Source organism: Eriocheir sinensis, chromosome 27, assembly GCF_024679095.1.
Source record: "Eriocheir sinensis breed Jianghai 21 chromosome 27, ASM2467909v1, whole genome shotgun sequence".
In the NCBI taxonomy this organism is placed as follows: domain Eukaryota; kingdom Metazoa; phylum Arthropoda; class Malacostraca; order Decapoda; family Varunidae; genus Eriocheir; species Eriocheir sinensis.
Genome location: NC_066535.1, coordinates 9,465,905 through 9,478,404, shown reverse-complemented (window position 1 = coordinate 9,478,404; position 12,500 = coordinate 9,465,905).

Genomic DNA, 12,500 nt, shown 5'->3' with positions numbered 1-12,500 from the left:
AACTCTTTTGTAGGAGCAGTAAGTAGCGGGCTTTTTTTTTTTTCATTATTGTTTCCTTTTTTTACCCTTGAACTATTTCCTCCACTATAAAAGAATAAAAACACTTGGCTCATAAACCTACCCATGGAAATACTAATACACACAACCTCTACGAAAGCCTTATCAAATGTGGGTGTGTGGGTGTGTAAGCCAAGAAATGTGTGAGAAAATGGATCTATTATGACTTAGTATAATCATTTCGCTGTTGTCTTTCGTTCAATAGATGGCCGATATTTTCACAGTCCCATCCCCATATCCCAAAGTATAACCATTTCGCTGTTGTCTTTCGTTCAGTAGATGGCGGATATTTTCACAGTCCCATCCCCATATCCCAAAGTATAACCATTTCGTTGTTGTCTTTCGTTCAATAGATGGCCGATATTTTCACAGTCCCATCCCCATATCCCAAAGTATAACCGTTTCGTTGTTGTCTTTCGTTCAATAGATGGCCGATATTTTCACAGTCCCATCCCCATATCCCAAAGTATAACCATTTCGCTGTTGTCTTTCGTTCAATGAATGGCCGATATTTTCACAGTCCCATCCCCATATCCCAAAGTATAACCATTTCGCTGTTGTCTTTCGTTAAATAAATGGCCGATATTTTCACAGTCCCATCCCCATATCCCAAAGTATAACCATTTCGCTGTTGTCTTTCGTTCAATAGATGGCCGATATTTTCACAGTCCCATCCCCATATCCCAAAGTATAACCATTTCGCTGTTGTCTTTCGTTAAATAAATGGCCGATATTTTCACAGTCCCATCACCATATCCCAAAGTATAACCATTTCGCTGTTGTCTTTCGTTCAATAGATGGCCGATATTTTCACAGTCCCATCCCCATATCCCAAAGTATAACCATTTCGCTGTTGTCTTTCGTTCAATAGATGGCCGATATTTTCACAGTCCCATCACCATATCCCAAAGTATAACCATTTCGCTGTTGTCTTTCGTTCAATAGATGGCCGATATTTTCAGTCCCATCCCCATATCCCAAAGTATAACCATTTCGCTGTTGTCTTTCGTTCAATAGATGGCCGATATTTTCACAGTCCCATCCCCATATCCCAAAGTATAACCATTTCGCTGTTGTCTTTCGTTCAATAGATGACCGATATTTTCACAGTCCCATCCCCATATCCCAAAGTATAACCATTTCGCTGTTGTCTTTCGTTCAATAGATGGCCGATATTTTCACAGTCCCATCCCCATATCCCAAAGCATAACCATTTCGTTGTTGTCTTTCGTTCAATAGATGGCCGATATTTTCACAGTCCCATCCCCATATCCCAAAGTATAACCATTTCGCTGTTGTCTTTCGTTCAATAGATGGCCGATATTTTCACAGTCCCATCCCCATATCCCAAAGTATAACCATTTCGTTGTTGTCTTTCGTTCAATAGATGGCCGATATTTTCACAGTCCCATCCCCATATCCCAAAGTATAACCATTTCGCTGTTGTCTTTCGTTCAATAGATGGCCGATATTTTCACAGTCCCATCCCCATATCCCAAAGCATAACCATTTCGTTGTTGTCTTTCGTTCAATAGATGGCCGATATTTTCACAGTCCCATCCCCATATCCCAAAGTATAACCATTTCGTTGTTGTCTTTCGTTCAATAGATGGCCGATATTTTCACAGTCCCATCCCCGTATCCCAAAGTATAACCATTTCGTTGTTGTCTTTCGTTCAATAGATGGCCGATATTTTCACAGTCCCATCCCCATATCCCAAAGTATAACCATTTCGCTGTTGTCTTTCGTTCAGTAGATGGCCGATATTTTCACAGTCCCATCCCCATATCCCAAAGTATAACCATTTCGCTGTTGTCTTTCGTTCAGTAAATGGCCGATATTTTCACAGTCCCATCCCCGTATCCCAAAGTATAACCATTTCGCTGTTGTCTTTCGTTCAATAGATGGCCGATATTTTCACAGTCCCATCCCCATATCCCAAAGTATAACCATTTCGTTGTTGTCTTTCGTTCAATAGATGACCGATATTTTCACAGTCCCATCCCCATATCCCCCATATCCCAAAGTATAACCATTTCGCTGTTGTCTTTCGTTCCCATATCCCAAAGTATAATAATCTCGGTGTTGTCTTTCGTTAAATAAATGGCCGATATTTTCACAGTATCATCCCCATATCCCAAACATTTCGGAGCTTACACATCCACATCTGATAAGGCTTTACAGTTGTGTTATCTTTAGAGGGCTTAAGACTCAGAACGCATTACCTGATTACGCTTAATGTATATAAATGATTTGAATAAGCACCCCCTGAAAAAAAAAGGTTAGGGATTTTATGTCATATAGTCAGTGTTTTGTTTTTGTTTTTTGTTTGTTTTGTATATGACTGTGTAGACAATGGAATATTCTCTCTCTCTCTCTCTCTCTCTCTCTCTCTCTCTCTCTCTCTCTCTCTCTCTCTCTCTCTCTCTCTCTCTCTCTCTCTCTCTCTCTCTCTCTCTCTCTCTCTCTCTCTCTCTCTCTCTCTCTCTCTCTCTTTCTCTCTCCTTTCGCATGCCATCCCCACGTTATCCTCCTCCTCCCTTTTATCTCTTTATCTCAGTCATGCGTCTCTTGTTTTCTTATTCATAACGTGCATGTACTCTGGCTGAGGAGAGGAACAAACAGACGAGGACGAGTTGAATAAGGACACACGGAGGAGGAAGAGAAGAAGGAGGAGGAAGAAGAGGAGGAGGAGAAATTTTATGAGTAGAAAGATGATAGACTAGATGACAGGTCTGATGAGAAGGAAGTGATAGGGGTTAAGGAAGGAAGGACGTACAGATAATAATGGAAAAGGAATGGAAGAGGAAGAGAAGGAGGAAGAGGAGGAGGAGAAGTTTTATGAGTAGAAAGATGATAGACTAGATGGCAGGTCTGATGAGAAGGAAGTGATAAGGGGTTAAGGAAGGAAGGACGTACAGATAATAATGGAAAAGGAATGGAAGAGGAAGAGGAGGAGGAGGAGAAGTTTTATGAGTAGAAGGATGATAGAATAGATGACAGGTCTGATGAGAAGGAAGTGATAAGGGTTAAGGAAGGAAGGACGTACAGATAATAATGGAAAAGGAATTGAAGAGGAATAGAGGAAGAAGGGAAAGGAGAAATTCAGGAACACGACTTACTTGTTTCTTGGCAAAGTGATGGCGAGGAACAAGCCAGGAAGGAAGGGCTTGTGAGAAAGATGCTAATTTGTGAGGATAGTGAATTACAGTGAAAGAAAAGGGGAGAAAAAGGGAGTTACTTGGAAAATACTGTCTTACGTGTTTTAGAGATAGAGGCAGAGACCGATAGGCAGACAGACAGAGATGGCGACAGACAGATAGGGGGTAGAAATTCAGAGACAAACTGAATGGGGAATACAAATAGACAGACAGACAGACAAAGAGGGAAGAAATATAAACAGAGAGGGGCAACAGACAGACAGACAGACAATAGGGAAGACAGACAGACGGAGAAAGAAGAAACATAGACAGGGACAACAGACAAACAGACAGACAATGGGGAAGACAGACAGACAGACAGACGGAGAAAGAGGAAACATAGACAGAGAGAGAGGGGCAACAGACAGACAGACAGACAGACGGAGAAAGAGGAAACATAGACAGAGAGAGAGGGGCAACAGACAGACAGACAGACAGACAGACAGAGAGACGAAGAGGAAGAAGCCATAGACTGAGAGGGGGTTAACAGACAGACAGACAGACAGACAGACAGACAAAGAGGGAGGAGATATAGACAGAGAGATAGGAGCAACAGACAGACAGACAGACAATGGGGAAGACAGACAAACAGACAGACAGACAAAGAGAGAGGAGATATAGACAGAGAGAGAGGGAGGGGCAATAGACAGACAGACGGAGAAAGATGAAACATAGACAGAGGAACAACAAACAAACAGACAGACATATAGACGAAGAGGAAGAACTCATATACCTAGAGGGGGTTAACAGACAGACAGACAGACAGATGTGTAGATAGACAAGTAGACGGATATACGAGCAAACAGACAGATAACGGTATAAACAAACAAGCTGACTGACAGAAATGAAAAAACACAAAAACAAAATAAAAACATTGATAATAATAATAATAATAATAATAATAATAATGTCATTGGATAAAATTACGCACGTTGACCTTTACCAGAACGTGTTAATTATCAAGTTATTACGAAATGGGAAAAAAGGATTAGAGAAGAATAGATTAAGAAACGCAGAGATTAGAAAAATATAGATAACCTTGAAAAGTGAATGATTAAGAAAGGTTTGTATAAAGAAAAAAGAAGCAAATAAAAAGACGTGAAGATTAACGATAGATAGATAAATAGATAGATAGATAAAAAGAAGAAGAAATAGATGGGAGGAAGTAAAAATAAGAAATAAGGCAGTGAAGAAATAAAGAATAAAAATAAGAGGAAAAAGAAGAAGAAAAAGGATAAATAGATAAATAAATAGATAGATAGATAGATAGATAGACATAAAAAGAAGAAATAAATAGATAGGAGGAAGGGAAAATAAGAAAGAAGGCAGTGAGTAAATAAAGGATAAATAAGAGGAAAAAGAAGAAGAAGAGAAAGAAGGATAAGTAGATAAATAGATAGATAGATAGACAGACAGATAAAAAGAAGAATAAATAAATAGATAGGAGGAAGTGAGGAAATAAAGAATAGAAATAAGAGGAAAAAGAAGAAGAAAAAGAAGGATAAGTAGATAGATAGATAGACAGATAAAAAGAAGAAGAAATAAGTAGATAGGAAGAAATGAAGATAAGTAAGGAGGCAGTGAGGAAATAAAGAATTGACAGAAGAAGAAGAAGAAGAAGAAGAAGAAGGAAGAAGAAGAATGAGTAAATGAGAAGAAAAATAGAGGCAATTAAGGAGGAAGAGATAGAAGCATAGAAGGGAAGAAGGGAAAATAAGAAAGGAAAACAGTGAGGAAATAAAGGAATGAAAGTTGAAGTGAAGGAGGAAGAGAGAAAAAAAAGAGATAGTTAGATAGATAGATAGATAGATAGATAGACACAAAAAAGAATTAAGAAAGAAATGTGAAAATTGAAAAAAAAGTAAAAAAAAGTCGTATTCCGGAAATGATAACAAAAGATTGATTGATAGATAGATAGATAGATACAGATAAAAATAAGTAAAAATAAAGAAACATGCAGATATGAAGAAAAAAAATCTAGTAAAAAAAAATCATATTCCGGAAGTGAAAACAAAAGATAGATAGATAGATAGATAGATAGATAGACACAAAAAAACAATAAATAAAGATACGTGAAACTTGGAAAAAAAATATAGTGAAAAAAAGTCGTATTCCGGAAATAAAAACAAAAGATAGATAGATAAATAGACAGATAAAAAGAAGAATAAAGAAAGAAACGTGAAAATTGAAAAAGAAAATCTAATAAAAACAAAAAAAAAACGTACTCCGGAAATGAAAAACAAAACAACTGTAGTGAAATAGTTAAGCGTTCGTTCATGCGGTTAAATGGCAATGTTTTTTTTTTTATTTATTTATTTAATTTTTTTTTTTATGGCGAAACCCACACTTACGTCACACCACATCAGAAGCAGCGGGCGTGTGTGTGTGTGTGTGTGTGTGTGTGTGTGTGTGTGTGTGTGTGTGTGTGTGTGTGTGTGTGTGTGTGTGTGTGTGTGAACGGTTACTTTATTAGGGGGAGTGTTAATTCTGTCGCCTTCACTGTTGTTGTTGTTGTTGTTCTTGTTGCTGTTGTTGTTGTTGTTGTTGGTGGTGGTGGTGGTGGTGGTGGTGTGTGTATGGGGTTTGGTAACTTCTTTTTCTTTTCTTTTTTATTTTATTTTCCATCATTTTCTTTTTCTTATTGTTTCTTTTTCATCATTATCATCATCATCATCGTCTTCGTTTTCTTCTTAATTTTCATCGACTTCATCATTTTTATCATTATTTTCTTTCACTTATATTTTTCTTTTCATTCTTTTTCTTCTCTCTCTTTCTTCTCACTTACCATTACTTTTCTTTTCCTTTTCCTAATCCCCTTTTTTACTTTTTCTCACTGACCTGTTCTCTTTTCTTTCCCTTATCCTTTTCTCTTTCCTTCTCATATATTTTCCTTTTCTTTTCCTTCTCTCTAACCTCTTCTCTTATTTCCCTTATCTTTTTCTTTTATCCGTTTCTTTTCTTTTCCTTCCCTTCTCCTTTTGTTTTTTTCTTCCCTAATTCTTTTATTTTTTCCTTCGCTTATCCTTTTCTTCTCTTTTTCTTCTCTTATCCTTTTTCTCTTTTCTTCCCTAATCCTTTTCTTTTTCCTTCTCTTATCCTTTTCTTCTCTCTCCTTCTTTTATCTTTTTTTTTCATTTTCCTTCCCTTATCCTTTTCTTCTCTTCTCCTTCCCTTAACCTTTTCTTATACTTTTCTTTCCCTTGTTCCAGTTTTTTTCCTTCTTACTAAGCTCTTCTCTTTCTTCCCCTTATATTTTTTTTCTCTTTTCCTTTACTTATTCTTTCCCTGTAGTCTTTTTTTCCTTCTCACTTACCTCCTCTCTTTTCTTCCCCTTTCTCTCTTTTATCCTTTTCCTCTATTCTTACCCTCATCCTTTTCTTCTCTTTTCTATCTCTTATTCTTTTCTTCTCTTTTCTTCCCCTTATACCATGCAATCTTTCTAACGAGTAATTAACATGGCAATTGCAGTGTGTAAGTCTGGGGCTGGGGGAGAGGTTGGGGGGGCGGGGTGGGGCAGAGGGTCATGGGCATCTGTTTGGGCGTCATGAAGAGGAGGAGGAGGAGGGAATCCAGAGTTATGTAAAGGAGGTGCAATAGGGAGAGGAGGAGGAAATAAAGAATAAGTAGAAGAAGAAATGATGGAGAAGGGAAGAGAGGAGCAAAAAAAGGAAGAGGTGATGTGATGTTGAAGCAGGAAGAGGGAAGAAGTAAGAGAAGATTTTTTTTTTCTCCTATGGCGCCGGTAGGCTTTCTGTGTAGGGCCTGATGGTCGGCCCCAGCCTGTTCTGGCGCAGGCAAGTGTTTGTAGTGTCGCCATCTTGCCTTGGCTCATGCTGCCCTCCCGGAGCTCATCTTTGATCCAAGAATCTAGAGTCCGGGTTGATAGGTGGTCCTCTGGACAGCATGTGGGTAGTCTTAGGCCACTCGGCGGTGAATGCAAAATCTCAGCTTGTGGCACCGAGCGGGGCGCGAACCCGCGTCGTCCTGGACGCAGCACCGTCACGCTATCCACTCAGCCACCGCCTTTCCGTCATCAGGAAGTGAAAGAAAACGATACAGAAGATGAGAGAGAAAAAAATGAGAAGGGTAGAAAGGAGGAGGTGAATATACGAAAGAAGGCAGTGAGGAAATAAAGGATTGAAAGAAGAAGATGAATGAAGAATGAGTAAATGAGAAGAAGAATAGGTACAATGAAGGAGGAGAAGATAAAAGCATAGAAATTAAGAAGAAAAGGAGAGAAAGAAGAAAAAAAGAAATAGAAGAAGAAAATAAAAAGAATAAAAACAGTGAGGAAATTTACGAATGAAAGAACATATAGTTGGAGTGAAAGAGAAAGAAATAAAAACGTAGAAAGGAATAAGTGAAAATAAATAAAGAACAACATTCAGAAGGCGAAGGATTGAATGACAAGACAACAGTGAAGAAGGAAGTGGCAAAGGAGAGGATAAGAAGAAGGAAGGAAAGGGTACAAAGAGAGTGATGGTTCAGTGGCGTGGTCGAAGGAAGACGAGTGAGAGGAGGTGGAGGAGGACGAAGAAGAGAACGAGAACGAAGAGGACGAAGGAGTAGGAAGAGGAGGAGGAGGACGAAAGAGTAGGAAGAGGAGGAGGAGGACGAAAGAGTAGGAAGAGGAGGAGGAGGACGAAAAAGTAGGAAGAGGAGGAGGAGGACGAAAGAGTAGGAAGAGGAGGAGGAGCAGGAGGAGGAGATAACAATGGAAGAGAAGAGAGGAAGGAAGGTGAATACAAAAGAAGGATGAGGAGATAAGAAAATAACGAGAGGGGAAGGGAAAAAAGGGAATGAAAAAAGAAGGAGGTGGAGGTGGAGGAAGTGGAGGAAGAAACAGTGGAAGAGAAGATAGGAAGGAAGGTGTATACAGGACAGGAATGAAGAGATATAAGGAAAGGATGAGAGGGGAGGAGAAAGAACGGGATGAAGAAAGAAAGAAGAAGGAGGAGGACTAAATAGGAGAGGAGGAGGAGGAAGAGTAGAAGGAAGAGGAGGAGGAGTAGAAGGAGGAGGAGGAGGAGGAGGAGGAGGTCAGCGTCCGCCCTCCCTCCATTCGGTAATTACAGAGCAAAATGGATATGGTAACACTGGAATGCTTAAAATGTGGACTCTCTCTCTCTCTCTCTCTCTCTCTCTCTCTCTCTCTCTCGATCATCATTAACACTCCGTCGAGAGAGAGAGAGAGAGAGAGAGAGAGAGAGAGAGAGAGAGAGAGGTTTTAATAATCCCTTCGACCTCTGAACTCTCTCGTAGAAGGAATATCCTCTCACTTAATACCCGGAAGTGAGTCGTGGAATATTGTAACTAAAGGAATATTAGTAACGGGGCATCAACACCACCACCACCACCACCACCACCACAGCACCTCCGTAGTGTAGTGGTTAGTGCGCCTAGCTACGAATCTCTGGTCCTGGGTTCGATTCCAGCTTGAGCAGTAAAGGATTGAAAGAAAAAGAAAAATGATTAAATGAGATGAAAAAAAATAATAGTCGAAGTGAAGGAAGCGAAAAAAAGCGTAAAAAGGAAGAAGTAAAGATAATTAAGAACAGTGAGGAGAGGTAGATGTAGTAGTAGTAGTAGTAGTAGTAGTATGAGGAGAGTAGAAAGTGGCAAATAGTGAAAATAATAAAAAAAAAGATAAACAGTTAGAAGACGAAGGATTGAGAGAAAAGATGCAATGAATGTGGAAGTGGCAAAGGAAGATAAAGAGGAGGAGGAAATGGTGCAAAGAGGGTGACAATTACATGGACGAGTGAGAGGAGGTGAAAGAGGCCAAAAGAGAAGAAGTAGTAGTAGTAGTAGTAGTAGTAGTAGTAGTAGTAGTAGTAGTAGTGGTGGTGGTGGTGATGCTGAAATTTAGATCTATCATATTACTTCGTCCTCCCTCTCTCCATATTGTCCCCAGAAACACCTGACTTACCTGTTACCTGCCGTTAATTAATCTACCCACCTGTCTCCCGCCCTCTCCACATCTCAGTATCCTTCTATAATTTGTCCCCAGAAACACCTGACTTACCTGTTACTCCACATCTCAGTATCCTTCTATAATGTACTTCCCTGCTTCCTTTCGTTCTCTCTCCTCCCTCTCTCCATATTGTCCCCAGAAACACCTGACTTACCTGATACCTGCCCTTAATTAATCTACCCACCTGTTTCCCGCCCTCTCCACATCTCAGTATCCTTCTATAATGTACTTCCCTGCTTCCTTTCGTTCTCTCTCCTCCCTCTTTCCATTTTATCCCCAGAAACACCTGACTTACCTGCTACCTGCCCTTAATTAATCTGCCCACCTGTTTCCCGCCCTCTCCACATCTCAGTATCCTTCTATAATGTGCTTCCCTGCGTCCTTTTGTTCTCTCTCCTCCCTCTTTCCATTTTATCCCCAGAAACACCTGACTTACCTGTTACCTGCCCTTAATTAATCTACCCACCTGTCTCCCGCCCTCTCTAAGTCTCAGCATCCTCGTAAAATGTGCTTCCCTGCTTATTTCGTTCTCTCTTCCTCTTACTTTATTGCCTCTCAGCGCACGTTTTCCTCCTCCCCCTATTCCTCCTCCCCTCCTCCTCCTCCTCCTCCTCTTTCTTCCATACTCACTCACTTATACTTCCCAGCATCTGTCGTCTCCACCCCTCGATCTTCTTCCTTCCCTCTCCCCCTCCCTCTCCCTCTCTCCCCCTCCCTCTCTCCCTCCCCACGATTCTTCAGTCCCAGCACCTGCGGGGGAAGAGGCTTTACGCGCCCACCTGAGATTCATACCTGAGATTCATTAGCCCGCCAGGTAGCTAAAAAAAAGGGGGTTACTTGTATGTGAAATGTACGCCGTGACGCTGATAAGAGTTTAATTAAAGAGGGGATGGGAGGGAGGGGGGTGAAGGTGGGTGGGAGAGGAGGGAGGGGAGGGGGAGGGAGAGGGAGCTGTGGGAGGGAAGAAGAGAAAGGGAAGGAAAGGAAAGGGATAGGAACCGAAGGGAAGGGAAGGGAAGGAAATGAAAGAAAAGGGAAGGAAAGGGAAGGGAAGGGAAGAGAAGAGGAAGGAGAGGAAAGGAAGGAAAGGAAAGGAAAGGAGAGAGAGAGAGAGAGAGAGAGAGAGAGAGTTTAATAAGTTAATTCGTAGATTCTTCCCTCGCAGAAAAAGAATTCGTGTCTCGGCACCATTATTTCTCGGTCTGTATGTCTGTCTGTCTGTCTGTGCATCTGTCTGCCTGCCTGTTTCTCGGTCAGTTCGTCTGTTGGTCTATTTTTCCCTTTTTATACTTTTTTTTTTTGTCTGAGGAATGGAAATGCGGTCACTTGGTTAGGTTTATTACGGCTACTGTTCTTGTTGGTGGTGGTGGTGGTGATGGTGGTGGTGGTGGTGGTGATGATGGTGGTGGTGGTGGTGGTGGTGGTGGTGTTTCTACTAATGTGGGCTACTGTTTTATATTGTTGCGCTAGTTCTATTCTCTCTCTCTCTCTCTCTCTCTCTCTCTCTCTCTCTCTCTCTCTCTCTCTCTCTCTCTCTCTCTCTCTCTCTCTCTCTCTCTCTCTCTCTCTCTCTCTCTCTCTCTCTCTCTCTCTCTCTCTCTCATCTTCATCACTCCAATCCTCTTCCTCCTTTCCTTCCTCCCTCCTTCCTTTTCTCTTCCCCTGCTTCTCCACTCCTTCCTTCCACTCCTTCTTTCCTTCCTCCTTCCCTTCCCTCACCCCTGTTATCCCTCTCTACATCCTTCCTTCCCTCCTCTTTCCTTTTTCCTCAGATAGTTCCTTCCTCACCTATGCTTTATCTTCCTTATCTCCCTCTTCCTTACTACCTCTTCCTCCTTCCCATCTCTTTCCTCTCCCCTCCTCTTTGCTCTTCCTCTCCCCATCCTCCTTCCCTTCCGCTTCTTACTCCTTACTCCCATCCCTCCTTCCTCATCCCTGCTCCATTCTTCCTTCCCTCCCCTCTCCTTCCTCCTCACCCTTGCCATCCCTCCTCCATCCCTCCTCCCTCCCTCCCTTCCCCCTTGGTCATCTAGCGGAGCAGCAGATGTTACGAATGGCAGTGAGGAGCCCAGGTGGGTCATCTTACCTGTCCAAGCCTTCTCTCAGGTGACTCTTTCTCATTCTCCTTCTCTCTCTCTCTCTCTCTCTCTCTCTCTCTCTCTCTCTCTCTCTCTCTCTCTCTCTCTCTCTCTCTCTCTCTCTCTCTCTCTCTCTCACTCTCTCTCTCTCTCTCTCTCTCTCTCTCTCTCTCTCTCTCTCTCTCTCTCTCTCTCTCTCTCTCTCTCTCTCTCTCTCTCCTCCTTCGCTTGATTTTTTTCTCCCTCTCCCTGTGTTATTTTATGGGCCGTCCTTTCTCTCTCTTCTCTGTCTCTGTCTGTCTCTCTCTCTCTCTTTTTCTTTATGTCTGTCTCTCTCTTTTTCTGTCTATCTCTCTCTGTTTCTGTCTTTCTCTCACCCTCTCTCTACCGTCGTCTTTTTTTCTCCTATTTTTCTTTTGGGCTATCCTTTTTTTTCTTTCTCTTTTTTTCTGTTTGTTTTTTTCTTTCTATCTCCCTTTATTCTGCTTCGTTTTCTTTTCGCTTCCTTTTTTTTTTTTTTTTTTTTTTTTGCCTCATCGTTTCTTTCTTTTCCGTCTGTCTCTTTTCTATTTCTTCGTTTTCTTTGTTTTGGTTTCGTTTCCTTCTATTTCTTTCTTTTTCTTTCTTTCTCTCTCCAAATCAAATCCACATTGTTTTTGACCGACGACACATTCGGAATAAGAAATACCGGCACAAAATTTAAGTGTAAACAAATAAATTCAGACTGCACCAAATTTTTCTTCACCAACGTTGTAGCGCGAGAATGGAATAAACTCCCGCCTTCAGTGGTCCAGTGCAGCACGGTTAATTCATTCAAAAACCGGCTCAACCACCTCCTTCAACTTGACTCATGAATGAAAGATTAATAGGAGGCTTGTTCTTGGTGACATTAATAAGGTTTCCGTTAGGTTTCAGGACAGATCACCTAGTTTGGACCATTGAGTCTGTGTGGTCTGAATCTCTCTCTCTCTCTCTCTCTCTCTCTCTCTCTCTCTCTCTCTCTCTCTCTCTCTCTCTCTCTCTCTCTCTCTCTCTCTCTCTCTCTCTCTCTCTCTCTCTCTCTCTCTCTCTCTCTCTCTCTCTCTCTCTCTCTCTCTCTCTCTCTCCATGTCTTCCTCTTTTCTTTATTTTTTCTTGGTTTTATTAATACATATTTCCTTTTCTTTTTTCTCTTTTCTTTTTTATTCTTC